General features: G+C 46.3%; 1 protein-coding gene across 1 annotated transcript in view; it reads right to left on the bottom strand.

The window, feature by feature from the left end:
* Window positions 1–26,791, bottom strand: part of scn5lab (sodium channel, voltage gated, type V-like, alpha b) — a 707,937-nt gene extending 681,146 nt beyond the window's left edge. Inside the window, exon 1 of the mRNA XM_038798482.1 lies at window positions 26,391–26,791. The gene's annotated coding sequence lies outside the window, so the exon portion shown is untranslated. The remainder of the gene's footprint in view (window positions 1–26,390) is intronic.
* Window positions 26,792–27,742: the final 951 nt, after the last annotated feature.

The raw sequence follows: 27,742 nt of genomic DNA, 5'->3' as shown, positions 1-27,742 counted from the left end.
ACCAGATGGGTTTTTCGGACAATTGACGAGGGTTTCATGCTCTTCATTCGACTTTTAATTCCACATTTGTATTGAATTCAATTTTCACCATCTGTCCTGATGGAATTTGAACCCAGGTCCCCAGCGCATTATTCTGGATCCCTGGATGATTAGTCCGGTGACAATACCACTCCGCCACTGCCTCCCCTCTCAGTTGCTAAGCAACTGAATCTAGCTACCCCCTGCCATTATGCCTCTTCCAAAAGCACTCCTGGGTGGAATCCCATCCACACACCAATAAAGGTCTTTGTTCATTGAGAGCGCTGAACACTGAAATATAACATATCATTCAGTCTGCCTCAATCAAATTCCCAATGAATTAAATCCAATCAGAACTCCTTTCAAATACGAAACCAGTTTGACAATTAGAGAAGTGCTTTCAGTTAGAACCACCCATAAAACGAAAGGCTCAGATAATCCTGATTGCCTATGACACACTTTTTGTGTTTTGTTCTGACTCTTCTACTGCTCATATTTTTCTTCCCAGTTATTGTGGTCAGCAGGATTGAGTCATTGGGGCCAAGGAGGTTTCAGCATCAGCTGCGTGTGTTTGGCAGAAGCTCCCTGGTAAAGCCTGGCCTTATTAATACTTCCAGACAAATTTCAAGGTGGGTCCACCAACTATTTACACAAAAGGCTCTTCTCAAAAGTTGGCCAAAATGCAGCAACATGCCACATCACTCATAAACACTTGCTCATAAACACTTGCAGCAGCCAGTTTTAAACACTAATTCCTGATGATGAAACCCGCATTTGTGCCTTTTATGATGCAAAGAGTTTTTTTAAAAGCAGCCTGAGGTGGGTTTCATGGAAGCATGTGGCCGCGCTTGACCCTTACATCCATGATGTCGCCTCAGTATCAAAATGACAGTCAATCCATAGGCCGGAGTTCTCCACTCGTCGCGGTTCAATTTTCCCACCGGCAGTGCAGCCCCGCCAGCGGGTTTCGCCGCAGGAGCTTGGGGTGGTTACAATGGGAAGTCCCAATGACAATCGGCGGGAAAATAGAGTCCCACCGCCAGCGAAGGGTGAGCAGCCGAGAAACACGCGGTTGGCGGACTGAAGAATCCGGAGACCAGAGAATCCCGTTGAAGGAAAGAATTTGTGGCATTTTCCACAAATCCTGCACATTGCAACCCAGCTTACAGCCAATTGAGGACTTTTTTGAATGTTGTCACTGTTCTCATGTAGGAAACACAGGGGCCAATTTGTGCAGAGCAAGCTGCCGCAAGCAGCAATATGACGACGATCAGATAATCTATTTCTTTTCAGTGCTGTTGATGGAGAGAAAAGTGTTGACAAGGACACCAGGGAGCACTCCCATGGGGCTGGATTCTCCAAAACTGGGGCTATGTCCTTTCACTCTTGACTTTCCTTAAAAAAGGGGGCTAGCAGGGCCCTGGGGAGTTGCTCGCAGACCTGGCTGAGGAAATGGCCTCCACACATCTGGTCGGAAGTCCGCACATGCGTACAGCGGTGGCCTGCAGCGGCCGCACCATGCGTCACGGCGGTCTCGGACCACAGACCGTCATTGAAAATATTGCCCCCCCCGAGATGGGGCGAGCCTGCAGATCCGAGCCGCCCGATCGCTGCCTCACCCACCCATGAGGCACCCCCCCCCCCCCCCGACTGAGTCCGCAGCCATCACCTGAAGTTCCCGACCGGCGATACGTGGTTAGAACCACGCCGTCGGGAACTCGGCCAGTTTTGTCCGCAGAATGGCGGGGAGTGGGGGGTGGGGGGGGGGGTGTGGAGGGGCCTCTGTCAATGGCCCGTGTAGCACCGCTGTCTAATCCGCTCGCGAGCGATTATCCAGGGAGTGGAGAATCGCGGGAGCGGCGCCGCGCAAACATCGATTCTCCGCCCCCGCGCCAAACGCGGTTTCGGCGAGGGGCTGCGGAGAATCCAGCCCCTGTTCTTCTTTGGAAGGATGCCAATGGGGTTTTACATGTCCTTTCCTTTCCCCAGTCGCCCTGTTGTCAATTGAGTGCCCCAGGTGCAAAAAGTGAACTCAACAAAGTCGGGACTGGATATCCCGACCCTTCCAGCCGGCGGGATTGGCTGGAAGGCGCCTCCCCCACGGCGGGTTCCCCAGGTGGCGTGACCGAAGATCCCACCAGCAGCCAATGGAGACGCACCTCCACCACGAGGGGTGGAGGGGTGTTCACAAAACCCTGGCCCACGGTTCAAACCAGGTAACTTTCACTTCTGTATGAGATTGTGCCATATTAACCCCTGCCATTGGCACGATCATAAAAAGAACATTTTCATCTTGAAAAACAAAATTGTTCTCTTTCTTGCTCATAGCTGGGAACAGGCAGAAAGAAATGATTCATTCGCCGAGTCCTTTTGACATTCATAAATCACTCAAGCATTTGACGTCACCGAGGCCACTGAATTGAATTAAGGCCTGTAATTCACTTTTAGATACCTATTATTCCGAGTGTAATTTTGCACCAAATACAGCAAACACGTCAATCAAACCGCAGCAACCTTCAACAATCGCAGTCCTTTAAGAGCAAAAAAAAAACTAACAAAGAGAATCTTTATAAACCCTGGCTCACTCCTTCCCTCCTCAATTAAGAAACCTAACTGATATCCAAGGTACATAATAGAAAGTCAAGAGAAGAGTAGGGGAGGAGATGAATCAGGAAGTAATTGTTTGCTGCTGAATTTTAAAGGACGGCAACATGCTGCCGAGGGAGGAAAGCGGCAGCTTCTCAGAAAACGACTTCAGAATAGAGGCAGGGAAAAGTTGAGTTCGAATTTTAAAGCAGAGCAACAACAACTTGCATTTATATAGCCACCTTTAGAATAGCAAAACGTCCTAAGGCACTTCACAAGGAGGAATCAGACACAAATTGACACCGTACCCCACAAAGAGATATTAAAAGGAGCGAGAGAGAGACAGAAGTAAAGAGGTGAATTTAGGAAGAAAATTCCAGAGTTTAGGGCTTAGGAAGCTGAGGACACAGCCGCCACTGCTGGAAGGGGTGGTGCGCAAGGGGCCAGACTTGGAGGACCGCAGACATCAGAGGGCTAGTGGGGTGAAGGAGGTGACAGAGATGGGATGGCTGACGGAAGGATTTGAGCACAGGAAAACGGACTGAGGGATAAATCCATCAATTGCACACCATCAACCGGGAGACATGGGGTGGGGTTTTCCGCTTCCCCCGTGGCGTGATTTCCGGTGGCGAAGGCGGCTTGCCATTGGCAGCCAGTGCAATCTACCGTTCCCACTGATGTCTCCGACGCTTTTCATGACCCGCCCGCTGGCGGGAAGGGAGGGAAAATCCCGCACATTGTCAAAGGGCGTTTGGGATGGAGTCAGTGTTGCAAATTGCTGTCTCGCTGAATGCGGCAGCAAGGTGGGGAATTCCCCTTGACGGCTATCTTTGCGAGACACAGGATAATTTCCACTCACAGCACGTTGCCCATTTCTAAGTCGCACTCGACACATACACTGAAACAAGAAGCCACAGCGGTGCATTTAAAAATGGTGTGTGAGAACCATAGCGTAGTGGCATAATGTCAAGTTTCTGTCATGCGTTGGCTTGACTTACATTAAGGTATCGTGCTTTGCAACATCTTGTGCTCTTTATTTTTTTTTATAAATTTAGAGTACCCAATTTGTTTTTCCAATTAAGGGGCAATTTCGCGTGACCAATTCACCTAACCTAATCTTTGGGTTGTGGGAGAGAAACCCAGGAAGACACGGGGAGAATGTGCAAACTCCATACGGACAGTGACCCAGGGCCGGGATTCAAACCTGGGTCCTCAGCGCCGTAGGCAACAATGCTAACCACTGCACCATGTGCCGCCTTCATCTTGTGCTTATTAACGTGACTTCGGTGAGAGAGCTGGGCTGCAGCCGGGTCTGACTTAACTACCACTCCATGTTTCAGAGCTGGGGGGGGGGCTTTATTTTGAGCGATACACAAATAGATCGATTCCTGGGATGAGTGAGTTATCCAGTGTGGAGAGATTGAGTAGAATAGACTTCGCTTCTCTGGAGCTTATAAGAATTAGAGATGATCTCACGAGATATAACATTTGATTTAGAGGATTTGGCAAGGTAGACGCTGTGAGTATATTCCCCCTGGCTGGACTGTGTAGAACTAGGGGTTATAGTCTCAGGAGCAGGCTTTAAACTGAGCTGAGGAGAAATAGCTTCATACTCTGGATGACTGTGGATAGATACTCAAGCCACTGAGTACATTTGAGGCTGAGATCAATAGATTTTTGCACACTAAGGGAATAAAGAGTAAGGCAATCGGGTGGAAAAAAGGAGTTGTGTTACAAGGTCAGCCATAATTTTGTTGCATAAAGGAGCACGGTTATGCAAGGGGGGGTGACTATGATCTGTTCTAACCCCCACACGTTCATCATGTTATCGGACTTCAGCAGCGCGTGACAAATTTTTCCATCACCGCTCAAATCACCAGAATAACGAGGTGACAAACAACAGGACTGCCGAACTCTCCCTCTCTCTCTCTCTCTCTCTCTCGTGCGCGCACATGCGCCGCACCCACTCAACAGGCTATTGACCGAACAACATTAACAAATCAGACGGGAAGAGATTTCAGAGTACGATCTCTCACACACAATCTGCCACCTGCCACACGATTGGCAGCTGACAATGTGGAGACACACTCATCAGGCCACTGGACTGTGTTAATCAGGAGCCTGCCACCTGTTTGACAGCATCACTTCCCAATTCAGCCCCAAGCATTCACGGCTCAAATTTTAGCCAGTCCACAGCGACAGTCAATAGTATTCTGTCATCGAGTAGAATCAGACAATGGTTACAGAACAGAAGGAGGCCATTTGACCCATCAAGTCCACATTGGTTGTCTGCAAGAGCTATTTAGCTAGTTCCACTCCCTCAACCTTTCCCCAACCTTTCCCCATACCCCAGACTTTGTTTTGCCTTCAGACATCCATCCAATTCCCTTTTGACAGCTACAAATGATTCACCTCCACCGCACTCTCAGGCAGTGCGTTCTAGATCCTAAGCAGAGGCCCTGTAAAAACCGTTTCCCCATGTCACCTTTAACTCTTGTAACCAATCGTTTTCATTCTCACACCAATGGGAACAATGTTTCTCTCGCCACTCTGTCTGCACCCCTCATGATTTTGTAAAACAATCCGACAGCTGATGACTTGCGTCCAGTTATTTAATTTTAGACATTTCCGTCCGATCCAACATCTGTTTCAAGCCAACGGGGTCAATCCTGAATCTTTTCCCACCTGAGATTTTCATGCAGCAGTCTATATCCCACAATGAACAATTATTCACATAACGTTCAAAGGCTGTATTACCTTCATTATACCAGTCAGTTTATTTTGATTATGCGAAAGCTTTGAGAAACAATAATTTGGACAACAATAACAGTCACCTGGACATGTGCGGATTAATTAAAGAAAGCCAGCCTTTGAAACTAATGCTTCCCAAAGGTCTGCACATCTGCAGGGGAATCTGAGTCTGTGGTAATCCTCAGTCTGTTGTAGACTATTTAACAGAGACAATGATTAACTCCTGTGTGCAGTGCTGGTCACCTCATTACAGAAAGGATGTAACTGCACTCGTGCATGAGTCCCAGAAAGTTGGTTTACAGGTGCCACAGGTGATTAATAAGGTAAATGGAGTTTTGTCCTTCATTGCTAGAGGGTCGGGGTTGGAGTTTAAGACTAGGGAGGTTATGCTGCAACTGTTTAAAGGTGTTAGTGAGGCCACACCTGGAGTATTGTGTTCAGTTTTGGTCTCCCTACCTGAGAAAGGACGTACTGGAGCTGGAGGCTGTGCAGAGGAGATTCACTCGGTTAATCCCAGAGTTGAGGGGGTTGGATTACGAGAGGTTGAGTAGACTGGGACTGTACTCGTGGGAATTTAGAAGGATGCGGGGGGGGGGGGGGGGGGATCTTATAGAAACATATTAAACTATGAAGGGAAAAATGGGATAGATGCGGGCGGGTTGTTTCCGCTGGTGGGTGAAAGAAGAACTACGGGGCATAGCCTCAAAATAAGGGGAAGTAGATTTAGGACTGAGTTTAGGAGGAACTTCTTCACCCAAAGGGTTGTGAATCTATGGAATTCCCTGCCCAGTGAAGCAGTTGAGGCTCCTTCATTAATTGGTTTCAAGATAAAGATAGATAGTTTTTTGAAGAATAAAGGGATCAAGGGTTATGGTGTTCGGGCGCGAAAGTGGAGCTGAGTCCACAAAAGATCAGCCATGATCTCATTGAATGGCGGAGCAGGCTCGAGGGGCCAGATGGCCGACTCCTGCTCCTAGTTCTTATGTTCTCATGAGCGGGTACAGAGAACATTTACGAGGCATGTTGCCAACACTGGAAAATTACAGCTATGAGGAAAGATTGAACAGCCTGGGTCATTCTCCTTGAAACAGAGGAGGTTGAGGGGAGAATTATTTGAGGTGCACAAAATAGTGAGGGTGCTGGTTACAACCTTTGGGAAGGACCAATTTACTTTAGCAGGAAGGTCAGTGACGAGGAGGCACAGGTTTAAAGCGATTAGTTGAGAGATTAGAGGGAGATAAGGAAAATTGCTTTCACCCAGAGGCTTGTGGGGTCTGGAGCGCACTGCCTGAAAGGATGGTAGTGGTAGAAATTCACAATCCATTGAAAAGGTGTGTGGATTAGCACCTCAAGTGCCGTAACCTGCGGGAATAGGGACTAAATATTAGAAAATGGGGTCAGGCTGGTTTGCACATTTCTCAGCCGGTGCAGGTGGGCCGAGTGGCCTCCTTTTGTGCCAAAAAACCTTCTGTGATTCTATGATTAGTCAACAACTCCCCTATCATTGTGTCATACCAGATAGCACAGGGCAAACGACCTTAGTCTGTTTTTATCTAGGGATTCGTATGCATCTAAAATTGATCCCTTGAATGGCAGAAACTGCTGTAACATTCTATCATTCCAAAGCAACAAATGTGTGGCATGAACAAAAGACCGCCCAGGGATGTTGCCTGGCGTTTGTGTGTTCCCTGCTCAGCATCAGTGCCCTCCGCCGACTTCCATTTCTCTTGTTTATGCTCATACCCAATGCATTTGATGAACAATCATTTATAGATGGCACAGCTTAGTATTCCTAGCTCAGGCAAATTCAAACAGCTTTTAAATTTCTCTGCTCCATGGCCAGGCTTTAAGATGGAGAAGGATCTGCGTGACAGGGAAGAATCCCTAGAATACAACCAGTGCAGAAGGAGGCCATTCAGCCTATCACCTCTGCACTGACCCTCCGAAAGAGCACCCTACCTAGGCCCACTCTCCCATCCTATCCCCACAACCCCCTGCATTGATCGTGCCCAATCCAGCTAACCTGCACATCTTTGGACTGCGGGAGGAAACCGGAGCACCCGGAGAAAACCCACGCAGAGAATGTGCAAACTCCCCATAGTCACCCAATACCAGAATAGAACTCTGGGTCCCTGGCGCTGTGAGGCAGAAGTGCTAACCACTGTGCCACCGTGCCGCCCCAAGAAAATATGATGGGAGAGGATGTGCGAAAGAGCGAAACATGGCCAGAACCCTCTTACCCACTGGCAGCGCACCGTCGCCCACAGTTTCCCAGACGCATAGGGTGGCTTCAACAGGAAATCAAATTGACAAGCGATGGGAAGAGAGAATCCCACCACCAGCGATCGACACGTCCCTGAGAAACACACTGCTGGGGGTCCGAAGAATCCTGTCCACATGTATAATAAAGAAGAACATGTGTGTGATCGGGAAGAATGTGTGATAGGGAATATGTGTGTTAGGGGAGGTTGAGTGATCAGTACAGAAACAATAAGAAGAGCTCAAATGAAAAAAATGTACAGAAATAATTTGTTCACAGGATTTAGCAATACTGCGGGGGAGCGAATGGAGAGAATCAATGGAGGATACAGATGCTTCATTCGAGGTGGTGCAGCAGCCAGAGGTCACTGCAATGAAGACAGATGCCAAGTTTAACACTGGTGCCAGACAAGAGCAGATAGAGACTGGGGGGGAAATTGTACTGGGGAATGAGTGAGTCAGACATTCTTAACAAAGTAACACACATGCTCCAGCACACGGTGGTTTCAAAAGCTGACTGATATCTCAGCATCTGAACCACCCCATAGAATGAGCAGGTCACCAGGTGATGTCAGTGTCGGGAAGCAGTTACATCAACTGGACAAGCAGTCCAAGCCTGTTCCCTGTGAATGCAGAATGGTAAGATACTTGTGCACTTGAGGCGAATGTTTCCTACATTGCAGCAGTCACTACACAAAGTCTAATATCAGACGCAAAGTACCTAACCGGTTGTGAGGTACTTTGGGACATCCTGAGGTTGTGAAAGGTGCTGTAGAAATTCTTCAAAAAAATTATTTACTATAGAATTTCTTCCTCTCTTCTTTCTAATAAACAACCCATAATATTGGCATTAACACCTGTCCCGGGGAGACTATCCATCTCATCCTTTCCTTATAAACCTAATCTGCCCTCATGGCACCATCTGACAAACTTTACATGATTCCACCTAACCCTAATCTATCTGTACTATTTGGTCCCGATCGCCTGAATGTCTTGGCCACAATGAAGCACTCAGGACAACACACTCAGGACGAGTCATTTCTCATCCAATATCCCATTTCTTCTTTACTCTTGCAATCTCATTCATCATTTATTCAGCCAAATGCCTTTTTGATGTTTTTATCTACCTTCAATTGTACATTCCTAGATTCATTCATTTCAATCCTGAGGACTCTTACTTCCTTCACACCCTCCAGTGAATTCGCATTGTGTTCCTCCACAACATGAATTACCTCCCATTTATCCCTCCCCGTTAAATTGGCACACGGTAGCACAGTGGTTAGCATTGTTGCTTCACAGCGCCAGGGAACCGGGTTCGATTCCTGGCTTGGGTCACTGTCTGTGCGGAGTCTGCACATCCTCCACGTGTGTGCGTGGGTTTCCTCCGGGTGCTCCGGTTTCCTCCCACAGTCCAAAGATGTGCAGGTTAGGTGGATTGGCCATGATAAATTGTCCTTAGTGTCCAAAATTGCCCTTAGTGTTGGGTGGGGTTACTGGGTTATGGGGATAGGGTGGAGGTGTTGACCTTGGGTAGGTTGATCTTTCCAAGAGCCGGTGCAGATTCGATGGGCCAAATGGCCTCCTTCTGCACTGTAAATTCTATGATAATCTATGATTCCTGGCTTGGGTCACTGTCTGCGCGCAGTCTGCACGTTTTCCCCTTGTCTGCATGGGTTTCCTCTGAGTGCTCCGGTTTCCTCCCACAAGTGCTGAAAGACGTGCTTGTTAGGTGAATTGAACATTCTGAATTCTCCGTCGGTGTATCCCAACAGGCGTCGGAATGTGGCGACTAGGGGATTTTCACAGTAACTTCATTGCAGTGTTAATGTGAGCCAACATGTGACACTAATAAGGATTATTGTTACGATAACTTCCACCAGACTGCACATCCTGAAAACATGGCCACCTTTCCCGGAGGTCTTTCACGGCTCTGGCAGTCATAAAGGAGATTATGTCCTCTATAATTTGCATGATAGGGAGAACAAAGGATGAAGCCAACATCAAACCCTGAGAAAGAACACAAGCAAATTTTCTTTCTTTCCTGTCCAGCAACTAGTTTTCTATCTATAACGTTACATTTCCTTACACCACATCTTAATTTTCCCAAAAAACTATTTGTGACACATCTTATTGAGTGTTTTTCATTAGTATGGTGCTGCATACAGAGCAAGGTGATAGAATGCTTCCCAAAGGTTAGATGGGAGCAGGCAGCTTACAACAGCTGAGGAGTTTAGGACGAGGGGCCACTGAGGTAGAAATAAATATAATAGATTTCCAACACAGAACAAGAGAACCTTTGTTTTGACAAGTCAATGGAATACACTTCCGGGGTTAGTGGTTGAGGCAGATATGTTGACAATGTTCAAGAGTGGATTGAGTAGGTGGGTGAAGGTAACAGGGATGTAGGGACATGGGAAGAGAATGGGTATGTGTGGTATGGATCATTTGCTCCCTTGGAGCAGGTAGTTAGGTCAAATGATCAGTTTCTGTGTTGTTATTCTATATACATCAGAGTTTTCTCAAAATCCATGTGCATGACAGCTACATTCGTCCAATCAGACACCTCTTCAAAAAAAGTACATTAAATTTGTCAAAAAGCAATTTGCCTTTACCTTTCTGTGTTTTGTTTTCTTTATTCGTGTACAGGATTTGGGCATCACCGACACTCCCAAAGAGCACCATACCTAGGCCCACTCTCCAGCCGTATGCCCATAGCCCCATGCATTGATCATGTCCAATCCATTGTTTTTATCTAAAGACAAGTTTTCACAATAATCCAATAGTTTCCCAGTTACCATCACTCGTGCTTGCTTTGTATTCCATATTAATTTGATTTACTGAATTTAATCTTTTAATAATCTTTATTGTCACAAGTAGGCTTACATTAACACTGCAATGAAGTTCTTGTGAAAAGCCCCTAGTCGCCACATTCCGTCGCCTGTTCGGGTACACGGGGGGGGGAGAACTCAGAATGTCCAAATTACCTAACAGCACGTCTTTCGGGACTAGTGGGAGGAAACCGGAGCACCCGGAGGAAACCCACACAGACATGGGGAGACCAAAATCACCTTTTGTCCTTTGGGGAAGGAAATCTGCCGTCCTTACCCAGTCTGGCCGACATGCAAGTTCAGATCCACAGCAAAGTGGTTCACTCTTAAATGCTCTCTGAAACTGCCACACAAGCCACTCAGTTAAAGGGCAATTAGGGATTAGCAAGAAATGCTGGCCCAGACAGCGACACCCACATCCCATGAATGAATAAAAAATCCTTATCCCAGATTAGCCCCTACCCTTCCAAGCCACACTAATCTTAATTTTGGCATGTTGATTCAAGTTAAAAAAATGGAAATGTCACCACAGTCCCAGGGGCTGCTCGCCCCTTTGATTTAACCTGTGGATCGCCACACCTGAGGCAAGGTTGAGAAGGCGGAACCTTCCTGAATAACCTCATCCGGTACGGGGATTGAACCCGCGCTGCTGGCATCGCTCCGCGTCACAAACCAGCCTTCCAGTAGTTACAGCGTTGGGATATAATCCACAGACAGTTACAAGGGAAAGGTCTCTGAAAGTCAACCTTTTTCACACCTCTGACTTTCTGCTGTAACTCTTTTCATCTATTGCATCCAATTTATCATGAGTACTACCTTCAGGAATTTCTGCTGAGTTTTAGCAACAGTATTTAAAACTCGCAGGTTGGTGGAATCACGCCTGCATTGAGAGGGTACCGTGACATATCGCTGAGACGCTTCAAATGTTTAACACGCGATGGCCATCATTATGCAAGAAAACTTAGTAATCATTCTGCACCACCAACATAGCGAGAACAGCAATGAGTCGAGCAACCCTAGTTAATCTGACTTTTGGTGAGGTCGTTTGATGAAGAGAACGTCAGCTATGTGCACTTTTCCACATAGCTGACTCTGTGGGATATTTAACATTCCCTGCGGAACAGGTAAGACAGGACCTTGGCTCAATCCCTCAGCTACACAGAGGAACAGTGGCTCCTCAGCCACTGCTGAAGGACCAACACCCCCTGATAATATAGCACTCCGAGCACCACTGCATAGGCGGAGTCAGGTTAGATAATGTGTTCAATTCCTTGCGTGGGACTCGAACACAAAGGGGTAGATTTTATCTTTCACCACCGACTGTGTAACTGGCAGCAATGGATGGATCGCCTATTGTACAATTATTTTTAAAACGCTACATAAATGGATCATGATCCAGAGGCAGTTGCGAAGGCAACTGATTTGTATGGAGCCGTACAATGAGGCACTGACAAGCTAATTTTCCCCAACCAATTTTACTGACGGAAAGAAAAGGAAGATTTGTATTTGTTTAGCACCTATCATGGCCTCCAGATGTCCCAAGGTGTTTTATAACCAACGAAGTGCATTTTGAAGTGTACTCCCTGCAAGCTCCCACCAGCAGCAATGAGGTAACGGCCAAACAATCTGCTTCAGTGATGCTGTTTCAAGGAATACATATTGGTCAGAACACCAAGGGAGAGCTCCATTGCTCTTCTTCAAAATAGTGCCAGGCGGTGCCTGGATATAATGTGTCATTTGGAAGATACTGCAGCACTCCCTCAGCACTGCACTGGGACTGTCAGCCGAGATGACATTCTCAAATCCCTGGACCTGAACCTCCAACCTTCTGACTCAGAGGTTAGAGTGCTCCCCTATAAAAGTACTTGGGTGTGTGTGTGGGGGGGGGGGGGGGGGGGGGGGGGGGGGCGCCTGTATTTACACCACATGGACTGCAACTGTTCAAGAGCTGGATCCCCACTACCTCCTGAAAGGCAATTCTGGACAAGCAATAAATGCTGGTCTCCCCAACGATGCACATTTTCCAAGCACAAACTGTAAAAAAACAGGGTGCTTGTTTACCGCCAGCTTATCACTCGCCTTTGCGAATTAAAAATCCTCTTGAGACAAAGGCAAATCAAATGAGCCAAACTGACATAAAACAACAACACTTTGCGTTTAACGTGGTGAAGATGTCCCCAAGGCAGTGACAGAAACTTAGTCAAACATTATCGACACCGAACCACAAGGATGTACTGGGTCTAGTGGCCAAAAGCTTGGTCAGAGGGAGGTTTTAATGGAGCACATTAAAGGAAGAGAGAGAGCTGGAGAGGGGGAGAGTTTTAGTGAGGGAATTTAAAGCCGGGGGGGGGCAGCTGATGGTACAGTGGAGCAAGGAAAATTAAGGATGCTCAGGCGGCCATAATTAGCAGAGTGCAGAGAAGACAATCCCCCCCTCCCACCGTCCCAAAAGCATTTACACTGGGAACAGAACAAAAATAAATGCTCTCTCTCTCAAATTCCTGCGGCTGAATTTTCCAGCCCTTCTCGTCTGGCGGGATCTTCCGGTTCTGCCAATGGCAATTTCCCCCACGGCAGGTACCCCGGCTGATGACAAACAGGACGATCCCACTGCTGGCCAATGACGAGCCTCCTCTACCAGCAGAAAACAAAACAGGATGGGGAGGGGGGGCAGTGGAAAATCTCCCCCCTTAATCAATGTAAAGTAAATGGTATAAATGTCGAGCATCTGGTTTGGCTCAAAGTTTGAAGTTAAACCAGATTATTGATTGCCTTTAATTTATAGACGGAATATTTTTTTAGCATTTCAGCACAAGTACTTTGACAAGTTTCTACTTACTGTTGTTCGATAATGGCATTGTGGTGAAAGACACCAGGAAAACTCCTTATGGTACTACCAATTCAGATTATAATTTAGCCGGTCCATGCCCCATTGCATACATAGCTCTGTGCAGCTCTGCTCAGGAACCTTCTGTGCCTGCTCTATAATTTCCTGTTCTATTTGGAGCGATGACCTTTAGATTCAGTATGTCACTGCACCTCCCCCATCAGCCCCCCCCCCCCCCCCCCCCCCCACGTCAGTGTTTTTACTTCCCACTCCTCAAAGTGTTTGAACCCCTGGCCTCTTAATTATTGTACTTCCCTCCCTCCCTATGTTTGGGTTTAGCTCTACAAAAGGAGTGCACCTAATCAATGACGCCAATGAGATTGGAGTGTAAGTAAGAGGGAGCGATGCTGAAACTATACCGTCAAGACATCGCTACCTTCGGATTGGGTCACTGAAACACAAAGGGATGATGTTCAAACCTTGGGCAAGGTGCAAGCAAGAGGGGCAAGCCTGATTCAAACCTTCCATGGATCGCGACATTAAGCTTTTCAGACAAAGTGAACTTATTGATTGGGGACTTACGATATAGGAAACTGTATCCAAACCGTCACATGAAGCTATAAGGTAAATATTGGACTGGAAAAGCACAGGTTCAAAGAAACACAGAGAGAAGAGGAAACCATTTCGCCCATCAAGCCTGCTCGACCATTCAAATTGATCACTGCTGATCTGCAACTTAATTCCATCTTCTTGCCTTTGTAACCCCCAATGCTCTTGCCTAATGATATCCATCAATCTCAATTTTGAAATTTTCAACTCACTTGTAACCTCAACACCTTTTGGGGAAAGATGATTCTGGATTTAGCCAATTCTTTCTGTGTGAGTAAGTGCTCCCTGACATAACCGCTAAACAGGTAAACTCTAATTTGGGGATTACAGCCCATTGCTCAAATTGGTAAAAAATGTCAGAAATGTAAGAAAGTCAGCCCAGTAAAATGAGAGAGTTTGCTAACTTTTTTTTAACTTTTTCAGAGTTACAAAGCCAGGGCTCAGAGTGTGGACAGGGGCAAACCCTTAATCCAGCTCCTTACCTGCTCCAAAAAGCAATTCAAATTGAATCCAATTCATGGTCCCCACAAGAGAGACATACCAGATCCAGGCATTACACCTGACCTCACGCTCATCCTAACCAAAAGGCCGAGAAGGGATAGAGAGCTTGTTAACTGATTGAATTATTAGACTGGCATTTTTATTTTCTGTTTTTTTGTTACAGCATTAGAGTCTGAAAGTGGAGTCAGTAAAGGCAGCAGCTCATTCTAGTGCTGCGGGTACTTTCTGATGGCAAGATGGTGCAAGGTAGAGGTAGGAACCTCCAATACTGAACCAGAGACGGTCCAGAAATCAAGGTTCAAACAACTCTCTGTGTGATGTGAGAATTTAGAGCATTAACTACATCCAGCTCAATTATGTATGATGTTGCAGTCTATATCACAAATGTCAAAAATAACCAGTGCCCGTTGTTAAACCTAAATGTATCTTTCATTCTTCCCACATCCAATTTTGAACACTTTAGCATTCTTGATTTTGATCATGCTTGGTCTCAGAGCTCTGGAAATCTCTCTCAACTTCTGCAACTCTCTACTTACTTAAAGTACGACTCGAAGTCTACCTCTTTTACTAATCTTTTGCTCACATGTGCTAATATCAATTTATATGTGACCCAGGATGGATATTTTCTGCCCCCCACCTCCACCCCACAGCCTGTTTTGCAGGTCTAGTGGTTAGGATTCGGCGCTCTCACCGCCGCGGCCCGGGTTCGATTCCCGGTCAGGGAACGATGATTTCAGGGGCTGGTTTAGCTCACAAGGCTAAATCGCTGGCTTATAAAGCAGACCAAGCAGGCCAGCAGCACGGTTCGATTCCCGTACCAGCCTCCCCGGACAGGCGCCGGAATGTGGCGACTAGGGGCTTTTCACAGTAACTTCATTGAAGCCTACTCGTGACAATAAGCGATTTTCATTTCATTTCAGGTAGTGCTGCCCGCCATTTGCCAGTGGCAGTATTTTCCAGTACCGCCGCTGTCAATGGGGTTTCCCACTGTTCGCACCCCCAGCCACTACTGCCAGGGCAGCCCCGATGGGGGGGGGTGGGGTGGGTTGCCATTGGTGGGGTCTCCGGTCCGGCGGCGGGAATGACTGGAAAATCCCACCATCAGCAGCCAATTCTGTGTGATTCCATTCCTGTGAAGCGCATTTAGATGTTTGTACCAGATTAAAGGTGTTTTGTCAATACAAGCTGTTGCTGTTGGAGCATAGCTTCACCCCCAGCTGTTATGAAATGAAAATCGCTTATTGTCACAAGTAGGCTTCAATGAAGTTACTGTGAAAAGCCCCTAGTCGCCACATTCCGGCGCCTGTTCGGGGAGGCTGTTACGGGAATCGAACCATGCTGCTGGCCTGCCTTGGTCTGCTTTCAAAGCCAGTGATTTAGCCCAGTGTACTAAACAGCCCCTCGTGTGCTATTCAATTCTTAATAAAGAAAGAACAGCCTTTACAACTTTGTTGCGAGCTATTATCGCAAACCCATGAAGAGATGGCATGTCGTCGGGAGACAAGTAGTGATGCAAAACCGGTGGTGACTGAAGACCATGCTGTTAGGTTATTCCGGGATGCAGACAGTTGCTCGGCAGTACAGGGCTGAAACAATCTATCCAACTTTCCCATGTGTATTCGACCCAAAGTTGTGCCAGTCGTCATTTCCAAGTGTATCGACAATGCTGAAGCCCGACACTCAAGCTACCATTTATACAGGATGTGATTGAACCAATCACTGCGATTGTTCTAACATGTGCAAATATTTTACATTTTTCAATTTGGTCAGTTCTCAATAAGTGGCCGCAGCATAAAAAATGCCCATTTGAAACCAGCCCTCATGGCAAAACACTTCAGCGGGAGCGGTTTGGCAACACAACTGATGACAAAGCCCAAAACGCAGTAACTCTCTCTGGCCATGAACTCTCTGAAAGCGAGGAGTTTGCCCTGGCACATTGGTGTGCCTCCATCCCAAATCAAACGGGAAGAGATATTGTCGGGTTCAAACCCATTTACTTCCAGCTATCCTGCCACAAACCAGTATCCAATGAAGACACTGATTCTTTGAACGCGTGCCTAGCTGATCTAGTGCACGCATATTGCAGTAACCCAACCACTTGGCCATTTTTCACAAGCAGCCTGAATGTTTGGTAGCATTGGGAGGCCTCAAGGTCAGCCAAGGCATACATCTGTAAATCCGACAGAGGGACTAGAATAATGCAAGTGTGACTACATTGACAAAATGCCCACCATTCTTAATGATGGATCCAAATTTGTATCTATTGGATCTATCACTAAGCAAGTTTCAATGTCGTTTGTTGGAACTGTGTAAGAGTAACAAGCTACTTTTTTTTTAAATTATTCTTTGACTAGAGGTTGGTGTCACTGGCTAGGCCAGCATTCTTGCTGCCCATCCCTAATTGCCATCCCTAATTCATCTGCCACCTATCTGCCCATTCCATCAACTTGTCTATGTTCTTCTGAAGTTCTACACTGTCCTCCTCACAGTTTACAATACTTCTCAAAGTTTATTTCAGCAATGGTCATGCCATTGAACGTCAAAGGGAGATGGTTGGATTCTCTATTGTTGGCGATAGTCGTTAACTGGCACTTCTGTGGTATGAAAGTATTTACCACCTATCAGCCCAAGCCTGAGTGATGTCCAGGTCTATCTGCACATGGGCACGGACTACTGTAGGATTCATCCTCATGATTCATTGTGCCTGCCTATGTATGGTCTTTCCAAAACACATGCGATTATAAAATTAGGAACAAGAGTAGGCCATTCAGCCCCTTAAGCCTGATTCGCCATTCAATAAAATCATGGCTGATCTGATTGTAACCTCCCACCTACCCTCGATAACCTTTAACCCCTTGTTTATTAAGAATCTATCTAGCTCTGCTTAACGATACTTAAAGGCTCTGCTTCCACTGCTTTTTGAGGAAGAGAGGCACTACCCTCTGAGGAAAATAAATTCTCATCTCTGTCTTAAATGGGTGACCCTTTATTTATAAACAGTGACCTCTAGTTCTAGATTCTCCCACAAGTGGAAACATTCTCTCTACATCCACCCTGTCAATACCTCTCAGGATCTGAAAGATTCTGATCAAGTTACTCTTCTGAACTCCAGTGGATACAAGGTCAAGCCTGTCTAACTTTTCCTTGTAGCATAATCTGCTCGTTCCAGGTAGCAATCTAATAAACCTTCTCTATACCGTTTCTAATACATTTACATCCTTTCAAAAATAAGGTGACCAATACTGTGCACAATACCCCTGATGTGGCCTCACCAATACCCTGTACAACTGAAGCACAACTTCCCATCGTTTATATTCAATTTCCTTCGCAATAAACAATAACATACTGTTAGCTTTGCTAATTACTCATTGTACCTGTATACTAGCCTTCTGTGAGTCATGCAGTAGGACACCCAGATTCCTCTGCATCTCAGAGCTCTCAGTCTCTCGTGATTTAGGTGATGTGCTTCTTCTTTATTCTTCCTGCCAAAATGGACAATTTTGCATTTTCCCCCATTGTACACCATTTGCCAAGTCTTTGCCAACTCACTTAATCTGTCTATATACCACTGTTGACTCTTCTGAGGGGGAGGGGGGTAATTTTCCTACCCCTCCGTGGCATGATCTTCAGTGCTTTAGGGTGGCTCTCCAGTGGCTGGCAATGGGAACTTTTGGTCCCGCCATTGTCAACAGTTTTTCCTTTTGAATGCGGCGTGAAACCCATGGCGGGGGTGCGCTGCACCGTCGACAGGACCATCAGATCACGTCAGCATGAATAGCCAGAAAATTCTGCCCCTTGTGTCTTCTTCACAACTTACTTTCCTACCTATCAAAAACTCACGCAGTTGAGCTCAGTTTGAACAAAACCGTGTATGCACAAATAGATCGTGTTGCCATGGGATCCCCTATAGGCCCAGCTCTCACAACCATCATTGAGTTTCCAAGAGAAATGCATCTTCAGTGGAATTAGCCTGACTGCTACATTTCCAAAATGTAGACAATATGTTTGCTATTTTTGAGTCTGCAGCTGCATGAAAAGATTTCCTTACACACCTGAATGAGCGCCATCCTGCACTCAAATTCACCTTTGAAATGAAGTAGGCAAATGAGCTTCTTTTCATCGATGCGCTCGTTGAGAAATTAGCCAATGGATTCTCTACAAATATCTACTTACAAGCTTAGCTTCACTGGTCAATATACACATTCAGTGCAAGCCATTTACTCACCATGTAGGATCAGTGCTGGAACAGGACCCGTCTTTGCCATCCGGCAGGATAATGACTATCCTGATCGTTCTCTGTACATCACGCAAATTTTAATTGTTTGCAATTGGCCAGGTGTGGTGAATGTGATTCACACCGGATTATAACCTGTATATACATGTGTCTATATTGTAAGTGCAGTTGCACTACCTGACCTCCAGGGGGAAAAGCTCTGGGAATGCTTGAGAGTTGTACGGGGCTTCTCCCTTGGCTCCGCCCAGGACTCCTCCCCCGGGAGCTGCTGTATAAAGATCAGTGCCACAGGGTCAGCCGGCCAGTTCACCGAAATTTCAACGGCTAACAGGCTGGCTCTGTTGTAAGCATATTAAAACCGCTATTCTAATCCTACAAACACGCGTCCGTAGAATTGTTGGTTCCAACACCAGGTATTGACCATATTCAATCTGCCCGTGCTTGTAAAACTCAGAAACCTGGGGCAGGATTCTCCGACCCCCGCCAGGTGGGAGAACCGCCGGGGGTCGGCGTGAATTCCGCCCCCGCCGTCCTCCCAATTCTCCCGCCCCCCAAAACCCGGCCCGACGTGAGTCGTGCCGCCCGCCTCAGAGAATGGCGGGGTCCGGCGCGACTCAATGGACCCCAGGGCTGTCTGGATTCTCCTGCCGGGGATGGGCCGAAGTCCCGCCCATTCTATGCCGGTCCCACCGGCGTAAATTAGAGTTGGTCCCTTTCCGGCGGGACCTGGCGGCGCGGGCGGGCTCCGGGGTTCTTGGGGGGTCGCGGGAGGTGCCCCCACGGTGGCCTGGCCCACGGCCTGGGCCCACCGATCCGCGGGCGTGCCTGTGCTGTGGGGGCACTCTATTCCTTCCGCATTGGCCGCTGTAGTCCTCCGCGATGGCCAATGCGGAAGTGAATCCCTCTGCACATGTGCGGGGATGGCGCCAGCATGCGCTGTCACCCTCGCGCATGCGCCGGCTCGTGCCGGCCGGCGGATGCCCTTCGGCGCCGGTTGGCGTGGCGCCAAGCCCCTATCCCGCCAGCCGGCGGGGCGCCAACCACTCCAGGACGGGCCTAGCCCCTGAAGGTGCGAAGGATTCTGCACCTTTTGGGCGGCCCATCGCCGGAGTGGTTCACGCCACTCCATCCCGCCGGCACCGCCCACCCCACCGTGTAGGGGAGAATCCCGCCCATAGTGTCCAACATTAGATGCATTTTTGTAGCTGGACACTTGCTTAGCAAACCTGAGTGCGCTTGGGATTACAATGGAAAAAGAAATTCAGATTATCAGTCACCCACATAGTGTGGACACTTAGGTGCGCTGGAAGCTACATATATTCACACACAGAGCCCTGTCCTTTGCAGGCAGAGGAGCATGGCCACAGATTGTACCTTTTTCAACTGAACAAAAAAAGCTTGGGGACGAGCCATTCCCGGATTCATTCCCATAGCAATGCCATGACCAAATAGAGTTGACCTGCGCGGTTTGAATTTAAACAAATGTTTGGCAGTTGACTGTTTCTTGGTGCATTTCCATGACAATGCCTCAAACAATTAGAGTCCTGTTACCAACCAATCAGAACCCTCTTCTCATGCAGTATAAACTGATGTGACCTTTAGATTTGGTACGCTTGTACGTCTGACCTGATGAGTCAGGCGTACAAGCTTCAACATCATGCCTCTTTTTTTCATTATTATTCATTTTAACACAAGAACATGCATTCGTACAGTGACTTTATCTTACCAAAATCCCAACACATATGCTCTTCAACGTTTGGCAAGAGCGTGCAATTATTTTTTTTCTTTATAAGGTAAGAACAGAACAAAGGTCTAACAATATACCCATAGAACACAATACCCAATATACACATCGAGCATAGTACCCAATATACCCATCGAGCACAATACCCAATATACACATCGAGCATAGTACCCAATATACCCATCGAGCACAATACCCAATATACCCATCGAGCACAATACCCAACATACCCATCGAGCACAAAACCCAATACACCCATCGAGCAAAATACCCAATACACCCATCGAGCACAATACCCAACATACCCATCGAGCACCATACCCAATATACCCATCGAGCACATTACCCAATACACCCATCGAGCACAATACCCAATATACACATCAAGCATAGTACCCAATATACCCATCGAGCATAGTACCCATATACCCATCGAGCACAATACCCAATATACCCATCGAGCACAATACCCAACATACCCATCGAGCACAATACCCAACATGCCCATCGAGCACAATACCCAACATACCCATCGAGCACCAAACCCAATATACCCATCGAGCACAGTACGCAATATACCCATCGAGCACAATACCCAACATACCCATCGAGCACAATACCCAATATACCCATCGAGCACCATACCCAATATACCCATCGTGCACAATACCCAACATACCCATCGAGCACCATACCCAATATACCCATCGAGCACAGTACCCAACATACCCATCGAGCACAATACTCAATATACCCATCAAGCACAATACCCAACATACCCATCGAGCACCATACCCAATATACCCATCGAGCACAGTACCCAATATACCCATAGAGCACAATACCCAACATACCCATCGAGCACCATACCCAATATACCCATCGAGCACAGTACCCAATATACCCATCGAGCACCATACCCAATATATCCACAGAGCACAATACCCAATATATCCACAGAGCACCATACCCAATATACACACCGAGCACAATACCCAATATACTCATACAGCACAATACCCAATTTACCCCTACAGCACAATTCCCAATATACTCATAAAGGACAATACCCAATATACTCATAGAGCATAATACCCAATATACTGATAGAGCACAATACCCAATATATCCATACAGCACAATATCCAATATACGCATAGAGCACAATACCCAATATATCCATACAGCACAATACCCAATATACACATAAAGCACAATATCCAATACGCCTATACAGCACAATTCCCAATATACTCATAAAGGACAATACCCAATACACCTATAGAGGACAATACCCAATATACCCATCGAGCACAATACCCAATATAGCCATAGAGCACAATACACAATATACTCATAAAGGACAATACCCAATACACCTATAGAGCACAATACCCAATATACCCATCGAGCACAATATCCAATACACCTATACAGCACAATTCCCAATATACTCATAAAGGACAATACCCAATACACCTATAGAGCACAATACCCAATATACCCATCGAGCACAATATCCAATATACCCCAATATCCCACAATTCAACAGGTCAACCCGATCTTCCTGCCAGTCCACACTGGAATTCAACTATGGACCATCACTGCTAGAATGAATGAGATGGTTACAACTCCACTGAAACTCCAGGAGAGAGCCATTCAGTTTTCAGCTTTAGGACTCAAGAGAACCTTTCCATGAGTTGTACTGGTCATTCAACCTGTCTCACATGGGCAGGTTGTCATAGTGGGTCAGTTCTTCAGACAGAAACAAAGGGTGTTCCAGCAAGTTTTCAACACCGTGCACTTAATACATTGCTTTCAAAATCTATTCATCATTCCTGGAAAGGTCAGTTTTGTGAAATGGAGTACAAAAACCGGCAGGTTCACCTGCTGCTCTTTCAGGATATTCTTTCACTGTACCCATTGTGATCATGTCAGACGTTGACATAGAATTCCGTCCCTCAGACCACTCAGAGAGAGGACCTCTGTGACATTTTCCACTGAGAGACTAGGCCTGACATACACAAGATTTCAACATCCAATAACACAAATATGCTGAAATAAGTGGTCATTGCACCATCAATTTGCAGAGTAAAGAAAGGATGAATCTGCATTCATACAGAATTATAGAATCGTACAACTCACCAAGTGGCCATTAAGGCCCATCAAATATATGCTATCTCTTTAAAACAGCACTGCAGTTAGTCCCATTGTTTCCCCATCTCCCAGCAATTTTTCCTGCTTCAAATATTTATCTGTTGTCTTTTGAAGGCTAAAATTGAACCTAGCAGGAAGTGAATTCCAAATCCTAAATATAAATTACATTAAAACAATATATCCATATATCCCCCGCCCCTCTCCCCCCATGTTGATGCTGGTTCTTTTGCCAATTGTGGTAAATCAATGGCCTTTTATATTGTCCCTTCAGCCAATGGAAACAGTTTCTCCTTAGCTGATATATCTAAACCCTTCGTGGTTTCAAACAGGTCGTCCCAATCTCCTCAGAGAACAACCCGGCTTCCCCTGTCTCTCCATGTAACTGTAATCCTTCACTCCTGGTAACATTCAAATGAATATCTTTCAGAACATCTGCAGAACCTTCATATTCTGCCTCACAACTGGTGCCCAGAATTAGATACAATACTCCAGCTGGGGCTTTCTATAGGGTTTGCATAACGCCCTGCTTTTGTACTTATTTATAAAGACCACTTCCGCCTGTGCATTGCTAACTCTTTGTTAAGCTGTCCTGCCACCTTCAGGATATTGTGCACAGACAACCCCAGGTCTCTCTCTTCTTGCACCTTTTTATAAATGACTTTCACATCCAATGAAGTGTGGTTGCTGTTATGCCACATTTCTGCACACCAGGTTTCCGCAAACGATGTGATAATCACTAGCAAATCTGGCTAATTGGGGGAGAGATGCTGGCCAGGCCACCGGGGAGTATTCACTTTTCTTCTTTGGCATAATGGGATCGGATGTCTTACATCCACCCAAGGGAAAAAAGGGGCACTCGGTTTAATGCCTCATCCAAAATCACTGTCACTATGCAAAGTGCAAATAGAACAAAGAACAAAGAACAAAGAAAATTACAGCACAGGAACAGGCCCTTCGGCCCTCCCAGCCTGTGCCGATCCAGGTCCTTTATCTAAACCTGTCTCCTATTTTCCAAGGTCTACTTCCCTCTGTTCCCGCCCGTTCATATACCTGTCTAGATGCCTCTTAAATGATGCTATCGTGCCCACCTCTACCACCTCCGCTGGTAAAGCGTTCCAGGCACCCACCACCCTCTGCGTAAAAAACTTTCCACGCACATCTCCCTTAAATTTTCCCCCTCTCACCTTGAAATCATGACCCCTTGTAACTGACACCCCCACTCTTGGAAAAAGCTTGTTGCTATCCACCCTGTCCATACCTCTCATAATTTTGTAGACCTCAAGCAGGTCCCCCCCTCAACCTCCGTCTTTCCAATGAAAACAATCCTAATCTACTCAACCTTTCTTCATAGCTAGATTAGGCAGATTTCAAACAGAAAGCTATCTCCTACAGAGAGTCTTTCCCTCAGGAAACAGAAACTCACCATTATGTTGGGTGTTGTAAATTATTACGGTGTTCCCCACCCCAACCCACTTCCCCACATCATCAGCCCTCACTTTTTGCTCTCCATGTCCTGTTTTATTTGCCTCTTTCGGTACCTTGGACAGATAAATTGTGTGTGTCTGACCTCTCCCACTAAAAATAGAGTGGTTCAGAATGAAGAGATAAGGTTACTAATCTAAATGTTTATAGCCGGCATAGCAACTGACCATCATTGCTGGGTCATTTGAACCACTATCAGCTCTGCAAACCTCATGTCACCAGAGCCACTACCTCATCAGATCCTGGGATCACATCATCAGCCACTTTCTAAGTATCAGGGTGATGAAAAGGGACTGGCTTTTGGGCCAGTTTGACTTCCTTCCACTTGTACCCCTCACACTGTGCCTGTAGCACACACTCAGTCTGAAATCTCGCATAACATGGCCACAGGCCCATGGGATTTGGGGAGTTATCGCACTCAATTCCAATCAAAGGGCGAGTTTCAGTGCTGGTAACTTGCGTTTTAATATGTCAAGGGGGTTTCCATTTCCAGGCTCAATGTGTGTCTCTTTTTCTTCTCATGCTCAAGAGGAACTCGGGGGCAGAGCCTGTCCCCGTCTTTTTCATCATTTGTGCATTTTGTTCTCTATCTTTGCTCATTGGCTGACAAGTCACCATCTTATTTTAATGGAATATGCTCCGGTGAAAAGGGTATTTTATATTCTGGTTTTCACAACTCTCTGTAGGACAGCCACTTTTTAAAAAATAATCAAGAGGGATTAAATTGGAGGGCTTTCGTTGAATGAAATAAAACAGTGGCGGACTTGGGGCTGAAACTGCCCACCTCATATCAGTCCTTTAACACGGAGAACCTTCTACTCCTCCCCACAGGTTTCCACACATGGTCTTTTATTTATTTTTACCCACCCTCTTCCGGACAACTGCTTGTCCTCGTTGATACCACACACACACTCATACGGCCCAGCTACATTGCTACCGTCAATGCGGACCTGACGCTTAAGCCTCATAAAGTGGTGAGTTGCACAAGCCTCTCCAGTGAGCGAAGGCTCTGCGCACTCGCCAGCTGGAGTATAACTCCGTCCCAAAGTGCAAAGCCACAATTATTTTTAAAAAGTGGAGAGCCAGGCTTTCCTGGACGCTTGGTGAACTTAATGTTTTGAGAAAGCAGGTGCTTACATAAGGAAGATGCCACATGGGGCCCTGGTGCATTTAAAAAACAACACAAACTGCACAACAGATGATGATATCTCCTGTAAATATGTTCAACTCTGAACTAATGGTTCCAGGATTTGATTTGATTTGATTTGAACCCACATCCAAACAAAGGAAAATTAAATCAGTGGCAATTAAATATCCCATTTCATATATCTTAGATCTTTGCAGTGATTCCCTCAGCAGTCTAGCATTTTGGATGGTTAAGTCTTTACCTTAAATCTCTGTGCCATGTCAGGGTTTCATTGTGATTTTGCACCGTGACAGCAGCAATATTAACCAGGGGTACTTTAGACAGAATAAGTAAGGACAGATTGTTTCCGCTGCAGGGTCGATAACAAGCACAAACTTAAATTAATTGGCAAAAGAACCTTAAGCGAAACCAGGAGGGTTTTGCAATGCTGTGCTTTGTTATGAGCTAGTATGTGCTGCCTCCAAGAATGGTGGGATCAGATTCATCAGTAACTTTCCAAGGATGAACTGGAAATATATTATTAAAAAAGGGGGGGGGGGATAAATTGCAGGTCAACGGGGAATGAGCATGAGGGGAGTAGGGTGGATTGGAGAGGTCTCTCTCTGTATCTCCCTCCCTCAGAGAGCCAGAACAATGAGCAGAAGGCTCTGCTTCCCCGCTGCAGATGCACAGAGCCAAAGGAGAACTGGTCGAGGTGGTCTGAGGCAGAAGATGCACAAGTGGCAGCTCACCAACAATTGCATAACAGCTCCTCCTGCCTCTTGCTGCTGCTGTTTCAAGCAAACACACAACCTCAAGCCCAACCCTGATGTGAAAGAGCACCAAAAAAACACAACAACAATACCCTGGCAGGGCAGGTTATTTTCACAGCTGCTGGCTGCACTCTTTCAACAAACAAAAACCTCCCCTCCGCTCGCATCTCTGCGTTCGTCTCATTCCTGTGACATTAAGCACTTACTTTGTGGTGGTTTTGTTTTGCTTTCAACGACGACATCAGACGGCGCAGATGGTACAGGGGAGATTCTCCAACTCTTTCTGTGAACCTGTAAACCGTTTGGATTTGGACCGAGGGACCAATTTACCTCAGAATTGTAAAAAAAAAACACACACACACACGCACAACTGGCAACTGTGACAGCCCCAACATTGAAAAAACATTCTCAACAACCCTCAATAATGACACTTTCAGCATTGAAAAAAAACATACGCAACAATAATAATCAGATACTGTATTATTTATCACTCACCACTTGAAGTTTCTTTCGCCGATTCAAAGAATTCCAAAGCTAGCAGTAAAACTCTTGCCAAGTGTCAGTAAATCCACAACTGTTCCCATCGTGCACACCTTTTGCGGAGGGGGTTACCCGCCGAAGAAGTCAATTCCTTCCATCGTCCAGTGCTTGTCCCTCTCTCTCTCCTCGTCTCGCCCAAGTTTCCTCTCCTCACTTTCCCCACCACGGTACTTTCTTGTCCAGCTCGAGGGTGGAATATTTCGTTCCCGTTGTTGGTTTTTTTTTTTCCTTCTCTGTTGGAAAATTAATTGGTTTTTTTTTAAATGTTATAATCAGCGCAACAAGGAGGAGAAAGTTGAGGCTGCTTGAGGAGCGCGCTGCCTGTTGCTGGTTGGGAAGATGCTGAGGGATGTGAGGCGGACGCCTCCTCTGATGGACTGTGACACATGCAGCTCCCAGAGGCGGCGCCTTCCCCCTGGCTCCCTCCCACTACCAAAGCGCTCAGCCCCGGCTGCCGCCCTCTGCCTGGCCCGGAAAGCCCGGGAGGGGGGGGGGGGGGTGAAAGACCAACTGATTTATTATTGTTCGCCCTCACTCTCTACCCCTCCACACACACACACACACACACAAGTGCAAAGTAGCGATATGTCTTTTCTCAAACTCTCAGCGGCTGTTGTGAAAGCTTGAGGAGAGGACAGCAGAGAGATGGGGGGGGGGGGGGGGAAGAAAGATAGAAAGAAGCATGGAAGGGAGATAGATACGGATAGACATGAGAAATATGGAAGAAAAAAAAGAAAAAAGAACGGGGGAAATGATTTTGATAGACAAGAGAGACAGATTGACAGATAGATATAGGCAGAGGCAGATAGATAGACGCCAGACAGACAGATAGATAGATGTAGAGATATAGAGAGAAACAGGCAATCAAACTTTACAGATAGATATAGACATAGGCAGACAGATAGATAGACGCCAGACAGGCAGACGGATAGATAGACAAATAGAGAGATATAGAGAGAGACATGCAATCAAACAGACAGATAGATAGATATGAACATAGGCAGACAGATAGATAGACGCCAGACAGACAGGCAGATAGATAGACAAATAGAGAGATATAGAGAGAGACATGCAATCAAACAGACAGATAGATAGATATGAACATAGGCAGATAGATAGACAGACGCAAGATAGACAGATAGATAGAGATAGACAGGCAATCAAACAGACAGATAGATAGATATAGAAATAGGCAGATAGATAGACAGACGCCAGACAGATAGACAGATGCCAGACAGATAGAGGGATGGATACAGAAATAGGCAAATCGATAGATAGGTAGATAGCTAGATAGGCACACAGGCAGA

This window comes from Scyliorhinus canicula, chromosome 5, assembly GCF_902713615.1.
Source record: "Scyliorhinus canicula chromosome 5, sScyCan1.1, whole genome shotgun sequence".
Classification (NCBI taxonomy): Eukaryota; Metazoa; Chordata; class Chondrichthyes; order Carcharhiniformes; family Scyliorhinidae; genus Scyliorhinus; species Scyliorhinus canicula.
The sequence above is the reverse complement of the archived record's forward strand: the minus strand, read 5'-3'. Positions and strand labels throughout refer to the sequence as shown.